We start from the raw sequence: 19211 nt of genomic DNA, 5'->3' as shown, positions 1-19211 counted from the left end.
ATATGGAGGTTTTTCAAAAAATTAAAACTAGAAATACCATCTAATCCAATAATTCACTACTGGGTATTTACCCAAAGAAAATGAAACTACTAATTCATAAGATATATGCACCCCTATGTTTATTGGCAGCAATTTTTACAATAGCCAAGATATGGAAGCAATCCAAGTATCCATCAATAGATGAATGGATAAAGAAGTTGTGGTACATATGATGGAATATCACTCAGCTATAAAAAAAAAGAATGTTATCTTGCCATTTGCAACAACACAGATGAACCTAGAAGGTATTAGGCTAAGTGAAATAAGTCAGAAAAAAGAAAACTACCCTATTATTTCACTAATATGTGGAGTCTAAAAAAACGAAAAAACAAACAAAAAACTGAACTCTTAAGTACAGAGAAAAAACTGGTGGTTCCCAGAAGGGCAGTGGGGGTGGGGGTGCAAAATAGATAAAGGGGATGAAGAAGTACAAACTTCCAATTAGAAAACAAATAAGTCATGGAGATGAAAAGTACACAGTAGGGAATATAGTCAGTAATGTTGTAATAACTTTGTATGGTGACAGATGGTAACTATACTTATTGTGGTGATCACTGAGTAATGTATAGAATTGTTGAATCACTATATTGTACACTTGAAACTAATACAGTGTTTTATGTTAATTATACTTTAATCTTAAAACAGAGAGAATCTTGAGAGGCTAAGAGATTTCATTTGTTCGACTACAACTTTTGAAGCAAGTATTTAATTCTGATCAAATTCATTAGCATAACCTACATTCATTTGTAGTCCAATTCACCATTTTTAGGAAGTAAAAATCACGTGTGGAGAAAGTTCCCAAATGAGCATAGTGTCCAAACCTTCAATGAAATTTAGTGTGTGGCAGACGCTGCAGATAGAAAGAACCATAGTTACTTTGATACTAATTCAGCAAGCTACAGGCATTGTCTTAGGTTGTTTGGACTTAATCAGTGATTATTTTGTATATGAGTCCTTCTCACTTCCCATGACGTAAAGTTTTTGGAAATTTTATGTGTTATAAAACCAGCCGGTCTACAAAATCTTAGTTCTCATAGCCCTTTTGACTTTTTTCCTCATCAGATCTGAAATCTGGAACTGTTCCCACAGCAATTCACTCTATTTGCCTTTTTAATTCCTCGGTGCTTCTCCTTCTTCTCATTAATTGGATTAATTAATTGGATTCAACAAATATTTATTGACTCCCTCTGTTGCACCAGGATAACCATCAGTCATTACTCTCACAGAATGGTTTTGGGAAAGGCAATCCACCATGGGCTGTGGGCATCTCTGCAAGTTCTTGCTGGGTGTGTCAAGAATGCCAACCCATTTTCTCCTTGCTTGGCCTGTTCATCAGGTTTGTATTTGCAGCAACCTTGAGAAATGAGGTCATAGAACAGTTGTGCTATAAAAGCAGTGGCTTCCTCAAGATCAGTGTTCCTTGACTGCAACACAAACCCACCGGCATCCACCTGGACTGCTCAGTATCACTCTTTTGGGACTTAGAGGACATAAGAAACTGATGTCTACATGATGCTCATGCTTGCTGTGCTCTTGAATAATACAGTCCTCTGTCTTTGACTCAAGAGGCTAGTCTCATGTCTTTTGCCAGCATCCATGAAACAGCAGGTCAAGTTACTAACTGTAAGGAGAGTAAAAGTGGTTGAGCATCCAACTTCAGCTCAGGTCATGATCTCACCGCTTGTGGGTTCGAGGCCCACATCGGGCTTTGTGCTGACAGCTCAGAGCCTGGAGCCTGCTTTGGATTCTGTGTCTTCCCCTCTCTCTGTCCCTCCCTGTTCATGCTCTGTCTCTCTCTGTTTCTCAATAAATAAATGTTACAAAAAATTTTTTAAAAGAGAGCGTAAAATAAAATCTTAGACCCTGAAACTTAAATCTTAATTTCCAAGAATTTAATTATCCCTAGAAAAGGCCCTTATTGAGTGAAATTTTATGTAATACTCTAAAAATCTGCTTCAACTGAAATAGGTAAAAATGTCAACTATATTTGATGTAAACTTGTTTTTATACATCCTATATTCTCCCAGGTTTGTAGCCTATATATTATAAATTCTATGTTTTTCTCAGTTCTTAAAAATTAAGGTTTGTGGGGTGCCTGGGTGGCTCAGTAGGTTAAGCATCTGACTCTTGATTAGGGCTCAGGTCATGACCTCACAGTTTGTGAGTTTAAGCCCTGCATTGAGCTCTGTGCTGACAGTGAGGAGCCTGCTTATGATTCTCTCTCTCCCCTTCTCTGTCCCTCCCCCACTCACTTTCTCTCTCTCTCTCCCAAAATAAATAAGTAAACTTAAAAAAAAAATTAAGGTTTATGGTACTTTTCTTCCAACAATGCCAATTAACCAAATTTTCAAGGTTTTATGCTATGTGTCAGGCTCTAGGGGATCCAAAGATGAATAAGACACAGTCCCAGCACTCTTAGGCCCCAGGGTTTAATAGAGATGACAAACACAAATATGTATCTCAAACACAAGACTGGAAAGGGATCATTTATAGCTGAATTCCAAGCAAAGAATGGATGAAGAGTGGGGAAGTGGAGATTCAGTTAAGTTATTCCTTGTTAAGAAGGACAAATATGAACTACACACTGAAGGATGGGTAGGACTCCCACAAGTGGAGAAAATGGAGAGGCAGTGTCTGAGGAACAAGAAAAGTAGTACAAAGAGATACACTTCAGACAGATGGGGTGGGATGGGGATACCGCAAGAGTGAAGGCAGATCATGATTAAAGTTAGCAGGGAGTCCAGGGTGCATGGAGCACCACTGAGAGATGATGAGTTCAGGCCAGTCCTGTTTTAAGTGTCCATGGAATCTTGTAGAAAAACGAAGCTCACTACAAGAGGGTGGGAAGTGTGAGTCAGACTCAGGAGGAGATTAGGAGTGGAGAGGAATTTAGGGATCATCCACATGGGGGGCAATAATAGAAGCTACTGTACCAGATTAAAGGAGGCAAAGGTAAAATATGAAGACTGGACTTCTACAAAATGCCTCTATCCAGGTGCCAAATAGTGAAATAATGGCCTCCAGAGAAACAGCTAGAACTGTGAGAACCAGAAACAGTGGAAAAATGATACTGAACAACGAATTCCACAGGAAGCCCCAGAGTAACTACTGGAAAGAGGCAACTAGATCAGGTGATTGGAAAGTTCTTGTTAATCTTGTAAATAGACATTTACATGATCAGAAGAGGGCAGATCGGAAGTAGATGGATGAGTGTTAATCAAGGAAGTGAAAGGGATAAATATAGACTACTATTTTGAGAAGCACTGCCTTTAAGGGAAGGAGAAAGATCGAATGCAGTCTCAGGGGAAATGAATGCTTCATAAGAATCATTAGATTTGAACATGTGTGTAGGCTAAGGAGATCTGAGAAGGCAAAGAAAAAACAAAGAAAGCAAAGCAAAGGGGAAAGAAAAAGATAAAAGAGGAAGAATATGAGAAAAATCACAAAAGAGGTTTAAGAAGTCAGGAGTAGGCTTAATCCAAGGTAGAACATTGTTTCTCTGAGGCAGAAGGGAAGGAGAAAATAATGGCTAATGATTGAGAGAAAAATCTGAGAGTTCACTACGGATAACCCAGTATCCTAAGTCAAACAGATGGAAATCTGGGAGGTAGGGTGGCAGGAGTGAATTCAGCTTGAGAAGGGGGATCCTGGAATGGAACAGGGGCTGTAGAGAATTGGAAAGACAATTAAGTAAGGATAAATAAAAGAATCAGTGGGGGTTCAGCTATGGTTCATCAGTAATGGATCCCATCAGTCAGCTGAGGGGTTATCTCATGTCTACTCTGGAGAGTTGAAGTCAATCTACATCTGGAAAGTGTATACAACGGAGGGCAAAAGAACATAACAATAGTCTAAAGTGCCTGTGGGCCACGGGGTCCAGACAGAGAGAGGCTGGAGAACGCAGAAGTGGGCTCATAGTCTGGGCAAACAGAATCGGGGATGTTGGAGATGCTGGCATGAATGAACAAAAGAGAGGAGGTAGGGAATTATATTTACACAAGTGTTTTTCAGGTTTGGGACCTGGGATTTTGAGTGGATCAAGTGAGGACAGATTCTCAGTTGCAGCTGGGGCCAGCCTGATGACTGACATGGTTGTGTCATCAACTCAGGCAGTCAGAGAAGTCTTGGGATATTTTACAGCACTTCAAATTGGCAGTGTTTTATTGCTGTATGTCAATTACCCAAATGTTCTTTTGCAATGCTATTTTCATTACTATGTAAATTTCCCTTATCCATTTTATTTATTGTTAAAAGAAACACATATGTAAATAGGTATTAAGTACTTCAGATGAGATGTTCTTAAGTCCTATTTTCAATTTTATTTAATTTCCAATTTGGGAAATGAACCTAAACTAGTTTATTTGGGGCCCTATGGTAGACTGCTTTTCACTTTTTTCTCAATTGTAACTATGAATTAATTTGTAGTTTTGTTTTAATGCCTATCTTCCCCAATAGGAGAGGGCATGTGTCTGTTCTGTTCCCTTCTACAGCCTGGAATATTTAGGACATATGATAATTCCTAGAATATATGATGTACTCAAAAAATACTCGTTTTCATGAATTGCTTGTAAAAGGAGATATCTAATAAATCTGGGCATCCTCTTTGAGTTGCTTAATCCTATGCTTTGCTTACTATATATTTGATAAATTGGAAATATTTCTTTTTATTTCACGAATATCTATAATGTTCAAAGGAAATAGGATTCCTTTTGTTGTCTCTATACACTATTAAAATCTCTGCCTACACTCTTTAACAAGAAATAACATGCTTATTCTTAATTCATCTTCTATTTTTTTCCCTTCAGACTGATGTAAAATTTTCAGAATACTTCTTAGTGTTACTTTTTGCATTATAAGGACATCATCAGAAGTTCTGAAAACTTTGTGATAATGTTTATATCATAGTGTCTGTCTCAGAAAATGAGCTAGTTAATGAGTTGTCAGCCTCAACAAATGTTTATGTCATTTACAGGATGATCTTAACTGCCTTTCTGCAATTTAAAGGTCTTCATTCTTTTGAGTGCCTCACTGCCACCCTCTTCTGGTCACATATAACAGCACAGGCATAAAAGATTCCACTTTTTAAACTAGACGGGTATCTTTACTCATTGATGAAAACAAATGTGGCTCTACAGAACAAAAGAGAGCCAAATAAATTATAAGACTTAGAAATGACCTAATAAAATGGAAAACTTTTGTGAAACATGAAAATAGTGATGTATATTTATTTATCTACCAATAACCATTTTTGGTCCCCATTTCAGAAAAAAATCCATTATTCCTTTTGAATTTTATTATAGAAAAAAATTCACTAACCCATTGTCTCAAAATCTATGATGTTTAAATATAACAGCAATAAAAGTTTCCCTTTTACTCTCTATGTAGAAAGAGTTTGCTAACAGAATTGATAGTGTATATAGCATTGCAGGCCATGTGTAAACTGGGAGGGAAAAATCTACTAAAGTATTAAATGTATTTTAGAATGACTAAATATATGAAAGAAATACTGGTAACTCAAAGAGCATTCATTATCTATTTATGAAGTACTGAATGAGTCCTTCACTTGCAAATAATGCAGTGGTTCTGAACATACACATGACCTGAAGCCTTTATGCTGTTCTCTTGACTCTTACCTTATTCGCACTACACATCCTATATTCAATGAAGTCTGCCATCTTCTCCTTGCAACTATGGTCTCTGCTCTCACAATCTCTTCTGCTGTTGTCTGTCCCAGGTCCTCTCCATCTCTAGTTGGGACTATTAGCCTCCAAACTGGTTTTCCTGCCACCTGTTTCTATCCACATCCCCATACTCTATACTTCACACACTACAGATAGCCTCTTAAAAGCAGAATCAACCTTGTCACTCTCCTCCTTAAAAACGTCTGTGGAGGACCACTTGTGTGGCTCAGTTAGTTGAGCATCTGACTCTTGGCTCAGGTCATGATCCCAGGGTCCTGGGATTGAATCCTGAATTGGGCTCTGCACTGAATGTGGAGCCTGCTTGGGATTTTCTCTCTGTCTGCTTCTCTCCCCAGCTTGTGCTCTCTTTCTCTAAAAACAAAACAAAATAAAAAAAACAAAACAAAACAAAAAAACAACACATCTGCTGGCTTGCTGTTGCCTATAGGATGAAGTCCAAGCACCTGAACTTGGGCATGGAGAATCCAGTGTGTGGTACTCAGCATACCTGCAATGCAGCACAGCTTCTGTCCCTGTGCACTTGTCCTTAGTACCCTGCAATAGTGTCCTCCAGCACTCTGTTTTGTCCTCTGTGGCAGAGGTTGGCACAAGGCTCTATCATGTAACAGTTACTTGACTGTCTCCCAAGAGTCTGACTCCTGAGGGTGGGCAGAGCCTCACTCATTCTCTTTCAAATCGCCCGCACACAGCTGATACCAGCCGTGTGACCAGCGCACAGTAGAAGTTCGACTCAGGTTTATCAAGAGATGAATGAGGGAATGCTGCTCTCCCATTTTTATCTAATGAAATTCTCAGTTTTCAAGTTTTAAATTATAATGCTATTTCTCTAAAGCCTTTTTTGACTCTTTTCTGGCAGAATTAATACCTACCTATAACAGTTTTTTGTTCAGATATGTACTTCTGTCTCTTGTGCTCTGTCATTAGTGCCAAAAGGCAACTAGGGGGAATGAAAAGGGCATGAGCTTTGGAAGCAGACAACCCTGAGCTGTATCCCAGCCCTGCTACTCACTCTCTGTGTCACCTCAAACAGGTAGCTTCAGCCTTTCTTAAATGAATGGTTTTCACCCTCATCTATAAATGGGTCTAACACCATTTCCCCATAAGATGAATGCAAACACTAAAAAAGAAAGTGAAAATTCATCACACATCCTACATTTTCACTAAATTTTAGTATTTGTTCCATTTCCCTGAGGGTGAAGATCATATCTAATTTATATCTAGGTTCCCAGGGTGGTCAAAACTACAGACACTCAGCAATGTTTACTGAGCAAATAAATGAATTCCAGAGTTAGAGCTGGTCAAAAATAATATAAGAATTACAATCTTGAATCAGATTTGTCTCATTTTCATGATTATAATATCTAAAGTATATTCTAGTCACATAGTTTGAGGCATAAATATTTTCTAATCTGTCAGTTATATGTCCATTTGTACATTTTTCTTTAGGTAGTTATTGTGAAATGTTTATGAAATGTTTAAATAAAAAGAACTAATGTCTATTTTTTTTTTAATATTTTTTTATTTATTTATAGGAGAGAGAGAGACAGCGTGAGCAGGGGAGGGTCAGAGAGAGAGGGAGTCACAGACTGAAACAGGCTCCAGGCTCCGAGCTGGCAGTCAGCACAGAGCCCGACGCGGGGCTCGAACCCGCGAACCGCGAGATCATGACCTAAGCGAAAGTCGGACGCCCAACTGACTAAGCCACCCAGGCGCCCCACTAATGTCTATTTTTTAACAACATAATGTTAAGGAAGAAAAACAGAATATAACATTATTCACACAGTGTGATAGCTACTACGTTTTTAAAAAGTCAGTGAAGATCAATGATGTTTTTTCTAGAAATAGAAAAAAACCCACCCTAAAATTCATTTAAAATCTCAAAAAAACCAAATAGCTGAAGCAACCTTGAATAAGAAGAACAAAGCTGGAGGTCTTGTACTTACTGACCTTACTGATTCTAAAACTTACTACAGAGCTACACTAATCAAAACAGTGTAATATTGGCATAAAGACAGACATACACACCAATGAAATAGAGAGCCCAGAAATAAATCTTCACATCCAAGGTTTTTTTTTTTTAAATTTTTTAAATGTTTTATTTATTTCTAGGAGAGAGAGAGACAGCGTGAGCAGGGGAGGGTCAGAGACAGAGGGAGATACAGACTCTGAAACAGGCTCCAGGCTCTGAGCTGGCAGTCAGCACAAAGCCCGACGCAGGGCTTGAACCCACGAACCGTGAGATCATGACCTAAGCGAAAGTCGGATGCTTAACTGACTAAGCCATCCAGGCGCCCCACATCCAATGGTTTTTGATAAGGGTGCCAAGACCATTCAATGGGGAAAGGACAACCTTTTCAATAAATGGCATTGGGAAAACTGGAAGTCCACGTGCAAAAGAATTAAGTTGGACCTTTACCTTATACCAAAACCAAAATCAAACTAAAAAACATAAAGCCTAAAATGGAATAAAATAAAGCCTAAAACTATAAATGTCTTAGACGAAAACATGAGAAAATCTTTATGATACTGAACTTTGCAGTGATTTCTTTGGTATTATATCAAAAGCACATATAACAAACAAACAAACAAAAACAAATAAATTGGACTACATAAAATTTTAAAATTCCTGGTCATCAAAGATCATATTAAACAGAGTGAAAAGGGAGTCCCTGGAATGAGAAAAATATGTGGAAATCCACATCTGATAAGGAATTAATATCCAGAACATGTAAAGAACTCCTACAGCTCAACAATAAAAATACAAACAACCTAATCTTAAAAATAGCATAGGACTTGAATTTACATTTTTCAAAAGAAGAAATACAAAGGGTCAATAACCACATGAAAATATGCTCAACATCACTAATAATTAGGGAAAGCAAACAAAAATCACAATGAGATACCACTTCACACCCATTAGGATGGTTACTATGGAAAAAAAAGGAAAAAAGAATAGAGTATTGGCCAGAACGTGAAGAAATTATAATTGTAGCACACTGTTGGTGGGAATATAAAATGGTACAGCTGCTATGGAAGAAGATATTATGGTATTTTCTCAAAAAATAAAAATAGAATTATCATATGATCCAGAAATTCCACTTCTGAGTACATATCCAAAATAATGGTAAGCAGGGTCTTGAAGAGTTATTTGTGGGGACACCTGGGTGGCTCAGTCAGTTAAGCATCTGACTTCAGCTCAGGTCATGATCTCATGGCTGGTGGGTTCGAGCCCCACATCAGGCTCTGTGCTGACAGCTGAGAGCCTGAAGCCTGCTTTGGATTCTGTATCTCCCGTCCGCCCCCACCCCCCGCCTCTTCCCCACTCATACTCTGTCTCTTAAAATAAATATTTTTTAAAAAGAGTTATTTGTATACCATGTTCATAACAGCACTATTTACAGTAGCTAAAAGGTGGAAGCAACTTATGTGTCCATCAAGAGATAAACAAATGTGGTATATACATATATTTCCTTAAAAAGGAAATTTTGACAAATGCTCTAACACAGGTAAATTTTGGGGATATTATACAAAAGGAAATAAGCCTGTCACAAAAAGAACAAAATTGCATGATTCTACTTAAATAAGGTGGCTCGAGTAGTCAAATGTATAAGAGACAGAAAGTAGAATGGTGGTTGCCAAGGGGTTCGGGGGAGAGGGGAATGAGAAGTTATTGTTTAATGGTACAGAGTTTCAGTTTTGCAAGATGAAAAGCGTTCTGTGGATAAAATGGTAGCACAAGAATGTGAATGTAATTTAATACCACTATATTGTACACTTAAAATGATTATGATGGCACATTTTATGTGTATTTTACCACAATTTTTAAGAATGTCTGCAAAAATAGAAGGAAATACACCAAAATATTTAGCATCTGTCGCTTTCAGTAATACTTTTTGACTATATTCCCCTTCTTTCCATGATTTCTAAAATGACTATGCATAGTTCTATAATTAGGAGAAAATAATTAATTCAAAACTTCATGTGAAAACTTACCCAAAATTGGTGCTCATAGATTTTGATCCATTCCTAATTTAGAACTTTCTACATTAAAAATATATTAAACACAGAGGACTTTATTATAATAAGATAATGGATAGAATAAGGAATAATCTCTAATCCTTATTTTCTTCATTATGTTATAGGCATTGCTGTATGACTGCTACTTGAAACAACCCAGGTAGGAGAAGAGAGGAAACTCAGGTTCTGAGTCCCAAATGAGACTAGAGAAGTTACAGTTGATCATCACTGTCCATCACGTTAGAAACACATGGAGGGGCACCTGGGTGGCTCAGCTGGTTAAGCGTCTGACTTTGGCTTAGTTCATGATCTCATGGTTCATGAGTTCAAGCCCCACATGGGGCTGTCTGCTCTCAATGCAGAGCCTGTTTTGGATCTTCTGTTCCCTTCTCTCTCTCTGCTGTTTCCCCTCTTGCTCTCTCTCTCTCTCTCTCTCTCTCTCTCTCAAAGCTAAATAAACATTAAACATAAATGAATAGGGACACATGGGTGGCTCAGTTGGTTGAGCACCCAACTTTGGCTCAGATCATGATCTCACAGTTCATGAGTTTGAGCCCCGCATCAGGTTTGCTGCTGTCGGTACAGAGCCTGCTTCAATCCTCTGTCCCCTCTCCTGCTTGCACTCTCTCAAAATTAAACAAATATTAAAAAATAATAAAATAAAATAAAATAAATAGACATTTAAAAATAAAAAGAAACACATGAAGGAAAAATGTCAATCAAGGAAGACCAGAATCTGTCCAAAGTGGTTAACAGGGGACAAACATCTCTCCCCATCTCTTTAAACAGGGGTAGGGGTTTCAAATATCTTTAGACTTTTTAGAAACTTTACTAACAGAGATCTAAATTATCAGGGTTAGAACTATCTGACAGTTTTGTTATGCAGAAAATAAAGAGACTTTGCTGAAAAAACCTTTCTGAATGATCTCTTGTCTCAAAGTTCTAAACTTCCACTCAGTTACTTTAAAAAAAAGTCTACTACTTTTGGGGATTGCCAGAGAGAGGAAGTCCTCCCTGTTATTTATGTAAATATTTTGCTAAAAGAGTTTATGATAATAGTTACTACTTGTTCATATGCTAGAAATAGTGTATTACACTTCATAGTGTTTTACATTTTCAACCACCTTGAAAAATCTTTCAAGGGGCAGCTTGTGCTCTTAAGCCTCTGAACCACTGGTTCTAAATGAGGAGACCTCTGGCCATTTTCAGACCTTGTTTTTGCCTTCCTTGTTTAATCTGCATATCCCTTACCCTGTCTTTGAATCTTACATCATAGTCCACTGCCCATCATTGTTAACATCAACTGCCAGCACCTAGGGCATTCTAGTTCCCACGTCATCATTACTCCAAATGACCCCTATTCTTGTAGATTTCAATAATTATGTAGTGATCAGGGACTCTTGGTTTCTTGAAATCCTTCTTGCCAAGATTTTGTCCTTTACCCAACCTCAGGCATTCACTTTCAAGGCAACTCTTTCATACTTTCAAATTGCATCTCACTTTCTGTCCCAATACCATCCATCTTGTCCTCTTTTATTCTCCCAAATCCAACAATTCTAAAATCCCACTGGTACCTAGAATCCATTGATCTATCACCTTTCCATGGACCCACACTCACCTTGAGGTCCTCTCTCCTCCCCCTACCCAGTTTAATTCTCATGGTCAATCATGATCATCATCACCACATGCATACACCTTTGACTCCCTTGTTTTTAATATGTTCATGTCAAAATCACAACTCTAGTTAAATCCAAATTTTCTCCCAGCTGAACAATGCTGGGGGAAAAATAACCCTGCCCCCCGATTTCCCTTTAAATTTCTGACTCTAAAAAACTCAGTGATGCCATTAATGCTGCCAGACAATCACACTGTGATTCTCAGGTCCATCCACCTTGCACTCTGTTAGGGGCCAACTTCACTTTCTCTCCTCCCTCCTCTATCCTCATTTTCAGCAATCAGAAAAGGACTTCTATAGCCTCCCCTTCACCTCTACCAATCAAACAGTGGCTAACAGCCCATATTCTGCCCCACCATTTGCTTTCAGAGACGAATCACCCATTCTCTTATCTGGAAGCAATTACTCTATTCGAACAATAATTGCACCTTTCTCCTTACTCAAACTCAGTGCTGCATTTTTCTCTTCTGTCTCTGAGTTTTTGCTCTCCATTGATTCATTCCTATCAGCTTACAAACACGCCATTATTTCTCCCATCTTAGAAGAAAAGTCTCTTGACTTCACTTTCATCAATAGCTATTGCCATTTGCAGCAAAATTCCTAGTAAGAATTGCTCCTACTCAAGCTTTCAACCTGTCTCTTCCCATTCTCTCTTAAATGCACTTCAATTAGACTTCTGCTCCATCACTCCACTTGAAACTGCCCTTGTCAAAGTCACTGGTGAGCTCCACTGTGCTACATCCAATGGTCAATTCTCATTCCTCTTCTTTTTAATCTACCAAACCATGTGGCAGGTAGCATGTGACACACACCTTCCCTTCTCTATTGCCATCCAGGATACCACACACTCTTGGTTTTCCTCCTACTTCACTGATCTCTCCTTTTCAGGCTTTTTGGCTGGTTCATCTTTTTTCTAGATCCCTTAATGTTGAAATGTGCAAAGGTTCAGTCTCTGGACCTCCTCCCTTCTCCGTCTAAGTCCACTCCTTGGCTTAGGGCGCCTGGGTGGCTCAGTCAATTAAATGTCAAACTCTCAGTTTTGGCTCAGTTCATGATCTCACAGTTGAGCAGTGTAGAGCCTGCTTAAGATTTTCTCCCTCCCTCTCTCTGTGTTCCTTCCCTGCTTGCATGTTCTCTCTTTCTCTCATCAATCAATCAATCAATCAATCAATTAACCCACTTTTTGGTGATCTCATTCAGCTCAGAGTTTTAAATATCAATCATCAACTTTGTATCTCCAGTCCAAACTTCTGTCTTGAAATTTTCCAATGGATACTTTCAACTGTTTACTGGGTATCTGACTTGTATGTCTGGTAAGCTTCACATTCTCAACTTGTCTACTTTGAACTCCAAATCTGCCTCAGCCAATGATTCAGCTAATGACCTATCCAAGAAAGTGAAATGAAAGGCCAGCTCTTAGATGACCTGTGCAGTCAAAAGATGCTGAATGGGAGCAGATAGAGCTATTTGAAGGGAAAACTTACCCAGGGGAAAACCCTGGTTCCCTTGTGTCCATTCAAACTTTCACTTTGTTCATATGCAGCTGTGGTCTAAAAAGCTTTTCCTTGACAACTGTGACTTGGGGAATAACTGTGTTGAGATACTGTGACTTCTGAGATCTATGTTGCATAATAAGTAGTGCTTTTTCATACATAGTAGTGTCTGGCTTGTAAGTGAGAGGTATTACTAGCCTGCTGGGTGTTTCTGCTGGGTGTTTTCCAGTGCGCTCTATCAAAAAATATTTAAGTCATGAAAAAAAATGTTTTTAATTTTTTAACATTTATTTATTAAAACATTTTTAATGTTTTTATTTTTTTATTTTATTATTTTATTTTTAAAATTTTTTAATGTTTTTTATTTATTTCTAGGGGAGAGAGAGAGAGAGACAGCGTGAGCAGGGGAGGGTCAGAGAGAGAGGGAGTCACAGACTGAAACAGGCTCCAGGCTCTGAGCTGGCAGTCAGCACAGAGCCCGACCCGGGGCTCGAACCCACAAACTGCGAGATCATGACCTAAGCGAAAGTCGGACGCTTAACCGACTAAGCCACCCAGGCGCCCCTTTTTAATGTTTTTATATATTTTTGAGAGAGAGAGAGAAAGATCATGAGTGGGGGAGGGGTAGAAAGAGGGGGAGACACAGAATCTGAAGCAGGTTCTGTGCTGATAGCACAGAGCCCAACCTGGGGCTTGAACTCACAAACTGTGAGCTCATGACCCGAGTTAAAGTTGGACCTTAACCAACTGAGCCACCCAGGTGCCCCATAACATTTATTTATTTTTGAGAGAGAGAGAGAGAGAGACTGACAGAGCATGAGCAGGGGAAGAGGAGAGAGAAAGGAAGGCACAGAATCCGAAGCAGCTCCAAGCTCTAAGCTGTCAGCACAGAACCCGACATGCGGTTCAAACCCATGAACCATAAGATTATGACCTGAGCCAAAGTCAGATGCTTAGCTGACTGAGCCACTCAAGCTCCCTGAGTCATGAAAATCTTGAAGGTTGTACCGTAGTGATTTCTGATGTATTTTTAAATAACTTAGATTTTTGAAACATTTTATTTTATAATGAGAGCAAAATGGTGACATTATTTAAAATTTTGGAGAAAATACAGCAAAACAGAAAAATAGTCCCACTATGAAATAAGGACTATAAACTTCTTCATATCATTATTTCTCTGTATAATTATAATGTTTATATATACATATTGTTATGTATACATATATATTTACAATAAAGTTTTTGAAAGTGTAAGTTTTCAAAATTTAACTAAGTATTCTTTGACTATAATTGAGCAGTCTGATTTTTGCCTCTCAGCTGAGGTGTCTAGATGTAGTCAGAAGTAGTTTAACAAAACACTGTGACACCATAGATAATTTAGTGGCACTTCCTTTCCCTCATGACTTATGGTTAACATAGGGATGCTTTCCATATTTATGGTCTTCTGTTTTTCTTTCAGCCTTGCTTTGGAACTAGACCTTCTTACCACTCTGCTGCCCCTCCACATCCCACCTAACACAAATGACAAATCCCAGTAGTCAACCCTCATCAGTGAATATTAATCTTTATCAAAACTTTTCCTAGGATGGGGTGCCTGGGAGGCTCAGCAGATGGGGTTTTTTTTTTTTAATAGACAGTAAACTCTTTTTTAAAAAAATAACCTAATAGCACAAAAGCAAAAAATTGGCCATGCTATGGACAAGCTGCTTCTCCTCTGCCTCCTTCTCCTCTGCCCTTTCCACGCTCTCTGTCTCAAAATAAGTAAATAAATAAATATTTTTTTAAAAAGGGGGGCGCCTAAGTGGGTCAGTTGGTTAAGTGTCGGACTCTTGGTTTAGTCACAGGTCAGGATCTCAACGTTCATGGTTTGGAGACCTGCATCAGGCTCTGTGCTAACAGCATGAAGCCTGCTTAGGGTTCTCTCTCTTTCCCTCTCTCTCTCAGGCCCTTCTCTGCTCTCTCTAAGTAAATAAATGAACATTTAAAAATGTGAGACTGTTAACCCAGAATATATAGTATTCCTTCTGGGAATCTTTAAGTACATTAAAATGGAGCAACATTCAGGATTTAAAAAAAAAATAACCAAAATACCAAGTCAGAAGAAGCATTTGGCAGGGTCCAAAACCTCTCAAATGTCACAACCTTCTATAGTCTCTAGTTGAGTAGATATCATTATATATGTGCGAAAAAGTAGATGTAATTATTCAAATATTGAATTGATGGATTTATTGTTTTATTTAATTCTGGGGAAAAACTATGTCCTTTGTGAGCTAGGGAGCTTTAAGTAGTGGTAAATCTCATCTAAACAAAAGAAATAGGGCAGAAAAGTAGGAGGAACTCATGAAATTTTATTTATTTATCAAGTCCATATTGGAGACATACAATGTCTCATGCATTGGGCTAGGTACTGGGAATTTGGAAATAAAAGGTACAGTCTTAGTTTTCAAGAGTGATTACTGCAAAAAAAGTTCTGGGAAAGAAGAATGCTCCAAGTCCTAGGAAATGTCGAGTCCACCAGGACAAAGTGGCCACATGCTTTGGTAGAGAGCAGCAATGTCAGTCAAGTCTTCCCAGAGGAATGTGCTTGAGGTGTATCTTTCAGAAAGTAGGCCACCAAAGAAAGGAATGGTCTTTCAGGCAAAGGAAGCAGTAGTGGTGATAAAGAGCCTGGCATAGTTGAGAAAGCATAGGTATTGAGGTATCACTGGAACTTAGATTCATCTAGGGTGTTGATTGGTTAGGGCTGAAAGATGAGGCTGGAGAAGAAGGCAGATGGTGGATCATTAGAGCATATTTAAGTACATGCTCGGAAAACAGGAAGTCTCTGAACTACATGACCCAAAATAACTGTTGAAACATTGCCTGCAGATAGACTAGAGACTTGAGGTGATTAGGATATGGTGTGAGATGTTGAGGGTTTGAACAAAGAATAGACATACGGGTGGTTTCCAAAGATATTTAAGAAATGGAATCAATGTCACTTCAAAACTGATTAGATGCTATTGGTAAATAAGAGGTCTAGGTGAGCCCCAAATGTTTAGCTTAGACAAGTACATGGCTTTTACTGCCAAATATCAATATAAAAAATACTGATAGAGGTGGTAAATGATGAGTCCAGGGTTGAATATTTTAGCTGTGAGATGCCTCTGGGCATTCCAGAACTCTGGAAGAAGAGCCACAGGGCCTTCAGCATAGGATTGTAAACCCGTATAAGTGCAGCAACGGGCATTCACCAATGTGAACGTGCAGCAGGAGTGAGAGGAGGCAGAGAGCAGAGAACGGGGTTAACAAAGGGAAGTAAGTGCAGCCAGAGAGCTAGGAGAAGTGTCAGAAATGCATGGTGATATGGAAACCAAAAAAGAAAATTTGGAGAAGTCAATAGTGTCAACATTGCAAAGAAAGAAAGATCAGAAAATGAGAGAGGTCATTTTATTAAGTGGAAATATACTCAGAGTATGCCCCAAGAAGTCCCATGGAGAGCTACAAAGTGAAGGGCCTTCCCTCATCTACATTAAGAGGCTGGAACCTAGAGCCCAGAATTAACTGGGTAAGGGTGTTTCGTCTGCCTCTCGGCTGCCTGGCAAGCTGTGCCTTTAGAAGCTCCTTCTGGTTCCTGGTGTCCGCCTACCTATCTCTCCTGCCCACTGGAGAAGAGGGGAGGTGCAGGGTGGCAGGGAATCTGAGCTCAAAACGCTTCAAATGTTTCTTATTGAATAACCTGCAACGTTAGGAAACGTGCATCAGACCTGACTGATTAATATCTCAGAAGAGATGCTATTCACTTACATGTTATTAGCCCTCACAGTAACTTGGGCATGATTTAGGGAAGCAAGTTTCTGCGCAGGAATATAGTTATCTCGGAGAATAATGACCCGCAGCATCCAGACTTTAATGAGAGATTAAGTCATTGTGAAGAAATGATCAAGCAAATGGACATGTAATGAAGATCTAAGGATTTTTCTTATAGAAAAGAAAAACAATCATGAGTGGACAAGGCTTCTGTTGAAAATTGTGCAGATTTTTTAGTGCTTATAATGCACTAATGGGGAATGTATCATAGTAACTATATATGCTAGGGTTAAGATTCTAAGCAAAGCTTCCTGGGCAAGCTGATGACACAATATACTTTGGGGTACAATAGGAGTATATGCAAAGATATGGCAAAAATGGATGTAAGTACCATATGTACAGACATAAGTTTGTGAATCCAGGTTATAGGATCCAAAAGAATGAGAAACTAATAAGAAACTATTAGCATAGATATCATGTAAAGTTCCCATTCCTCTTTCCTGACTTTTTTCCTCAAAAAGAAAAAAGACACCTTTCCATTTTTTCAAAATAAAAAAATAAGTTGACTTCAGTAAAAGCCATGGTTGACATTGAAGCAACCAATGCAAGAAAAATCAACTAGTAGTTAAGTGTTTTAATTGGTATTTCCCCCCTCTGTTCCCTGATTCTGTTATGCCTGTTCACTCTAGCACTGAGACTCAATCCTCTTTTCTTTCAAATAGCAAGTTATTTCTATGTCAAATAAAGAAAAGGTAAAATTTATTTTCCAAAGACTGAACAATTATATTTCCTATACAGCAGCATAGTTTATTTAATATATGAGTTTTGTCAAAAAGTAATATAAGTATTGGGGCACATGGGTGGCTCAGTCAGGTAAGTGACCAATTCTTGATTTTGGCTCAGGTCATGATCTCATGATTTGTGGCTTCAAGCCCACATTGGGCTTGAATTCTCTCTTTCCCTCTCTCTGACCCTCCCCAACTTGCTCTCTCTCAGTCTCTCTCTCAAATTAAATAAATAAACTTTAAAAAAATGTGATATATGGGCACCTGGCTCAGTTGGTTCAGTGACTGGCTCTTGACTTCAGCTCAGGTCATGATCTCCCTGTTCTTGAGTTTGAACAATGCATTGGGCTCTGTGCTGACAGCATGGACCCTGGTTGGGATTCTGTCTCCTTCTCCCTCTCTCTGCCCCTTTTTGCTCTCTCTCTGTCTCTTGTTCAAAATAACTAAACTTTTAAAAAGCAATACAAATATGTTATATAGTAATATAAAAAGTCAATATAAAATATATTATATATACAAAAATAAAGGAAAAGGAACTATTAATCTACCACCATAAGACAATAACCAGTTTTAGAATATTTGTGAATTTATATCTATATCATTTGATGTATGTATTACATAGTTGTAAGTACAATAGTTTTCACTCAGCATTTTCTATGCTAGTACTATTCTTCATCTTGTTTTACCGATATACAGTAGTCCCCCCCTCGATCCTTGGGGGATACATTCCAAGACCATGAATGCCTGATACCATATTGAACCCTATATCTACCATATTATTTTCCTATACATACATACATAAAGTTTCATTTATAAATTAGGCACAGGAAGAGATTAACAACAATAATAAAGTAAAACAGTTACTTTATGTGGCTGTTTTGGTCTCTCTCTGAAAATATCTTATTATATAGGCATACTGTGAAGATATTTCGGGTTCAGTTCCAGATCACCGCAATACAGCAACTATTGCAATAAATGGAGTCAAATGAACTTTTTGGTTTCCTAGTGCATATAAAAATTATGTTTATATGCTAGTCTATTAAGTGTGCAATAGCATTATGCCTAAAAAATGTACATACCTTAATGAAACAATACTTTATTGCTAGAAAATGCTAACTGCCATCTGAGCTAACCGTCACTGATCACAGATCACCATAACAAACATAACAATAATGACAAAGTTTGAAACTTTTAAGAGAATTACCAAAATGTGATACAGAGAAAATTGTGAGGAAATGCTTTTGAAAAAATAGCACTGACAGACTTGCTCAACCCAGGGTTGCCACAAATTTCCAGTTTATAAAAAAACTCAGTATTTGCAAAGCACAATAAAGCAAAGCACAATAAAATGAGATATGCCTGTACTCACTGTTCTTCTTGTGATTATGTGAGACAATAAAATGTCTACGTGATGAGATGAAGTGAGGTGAATGACCCAGGCATGTGACGAAGAAGGAAGATCATCTGCTTCCGGCAGTGGTTGACTGCAGGTAACTCAGACTGTGGAAAGCAAAATCGTGGATAATGGAGGGACTATTGTACTCTATTTTGCTTAACCTGTCCCTTTTGTTAGAATGCTTGTAATTCTTTGTTATCATAAATACCTTTATGATAAACATCTTTGTAAATTTTCTCCATATTTAGAATTACATCCTCCCTAGAATGGATTCCCCCCAAGAAATGAACAATATGACCATTTTTCATGGCCATT

General features: G+C 38.3%; 1 protein-coding gene across 5 annotated transcripts in view; it reads right to left on the bottom strand.

The window, feature by feature from the left end:
- Nucleotides 1-19211, bottom strand: part of ALPK1 (alpha kinase 1) — a 134880-nt gene that overhangs the window by 106702 nt on the left and 8967 nt on the right. For all 5 annotated transcript variants that reach the window (XM_039217262.1, XM_039217264.1, XM_039217265.1 and 2 more), the window contains one exon: nucleotides 18870-19000. The gene's annotated coding sequence lies outside the window, so the exon portion shown is untranslated. The remainder of the gene's footprint in view (nucleotides 1-18869; nucleotides 19001-19211) is intronic.

The sequence above is a fragment of the Hyaena hyaena genome, unplaced genomic scaffold (genome assembly GCF_003009895.1).
Source record: "Hyaena hyaena isolate Hyena2069 unplaced genomic scaffold, ASM300989v1 scaffold_674, whole genome shotgun sequence".
Classification (NCBI taxonomy): domain Eukaryota; kingdom Metazoa; phylum Chordata; class Mammalia; order Carnivora; family Hyaenidae; genus Hyaena; species Hyaena hyaena.
Note: the sequence above shows the minus strand (reverse complement) of the source record. Positions and strands in the feature narration are given on the sequence as shown.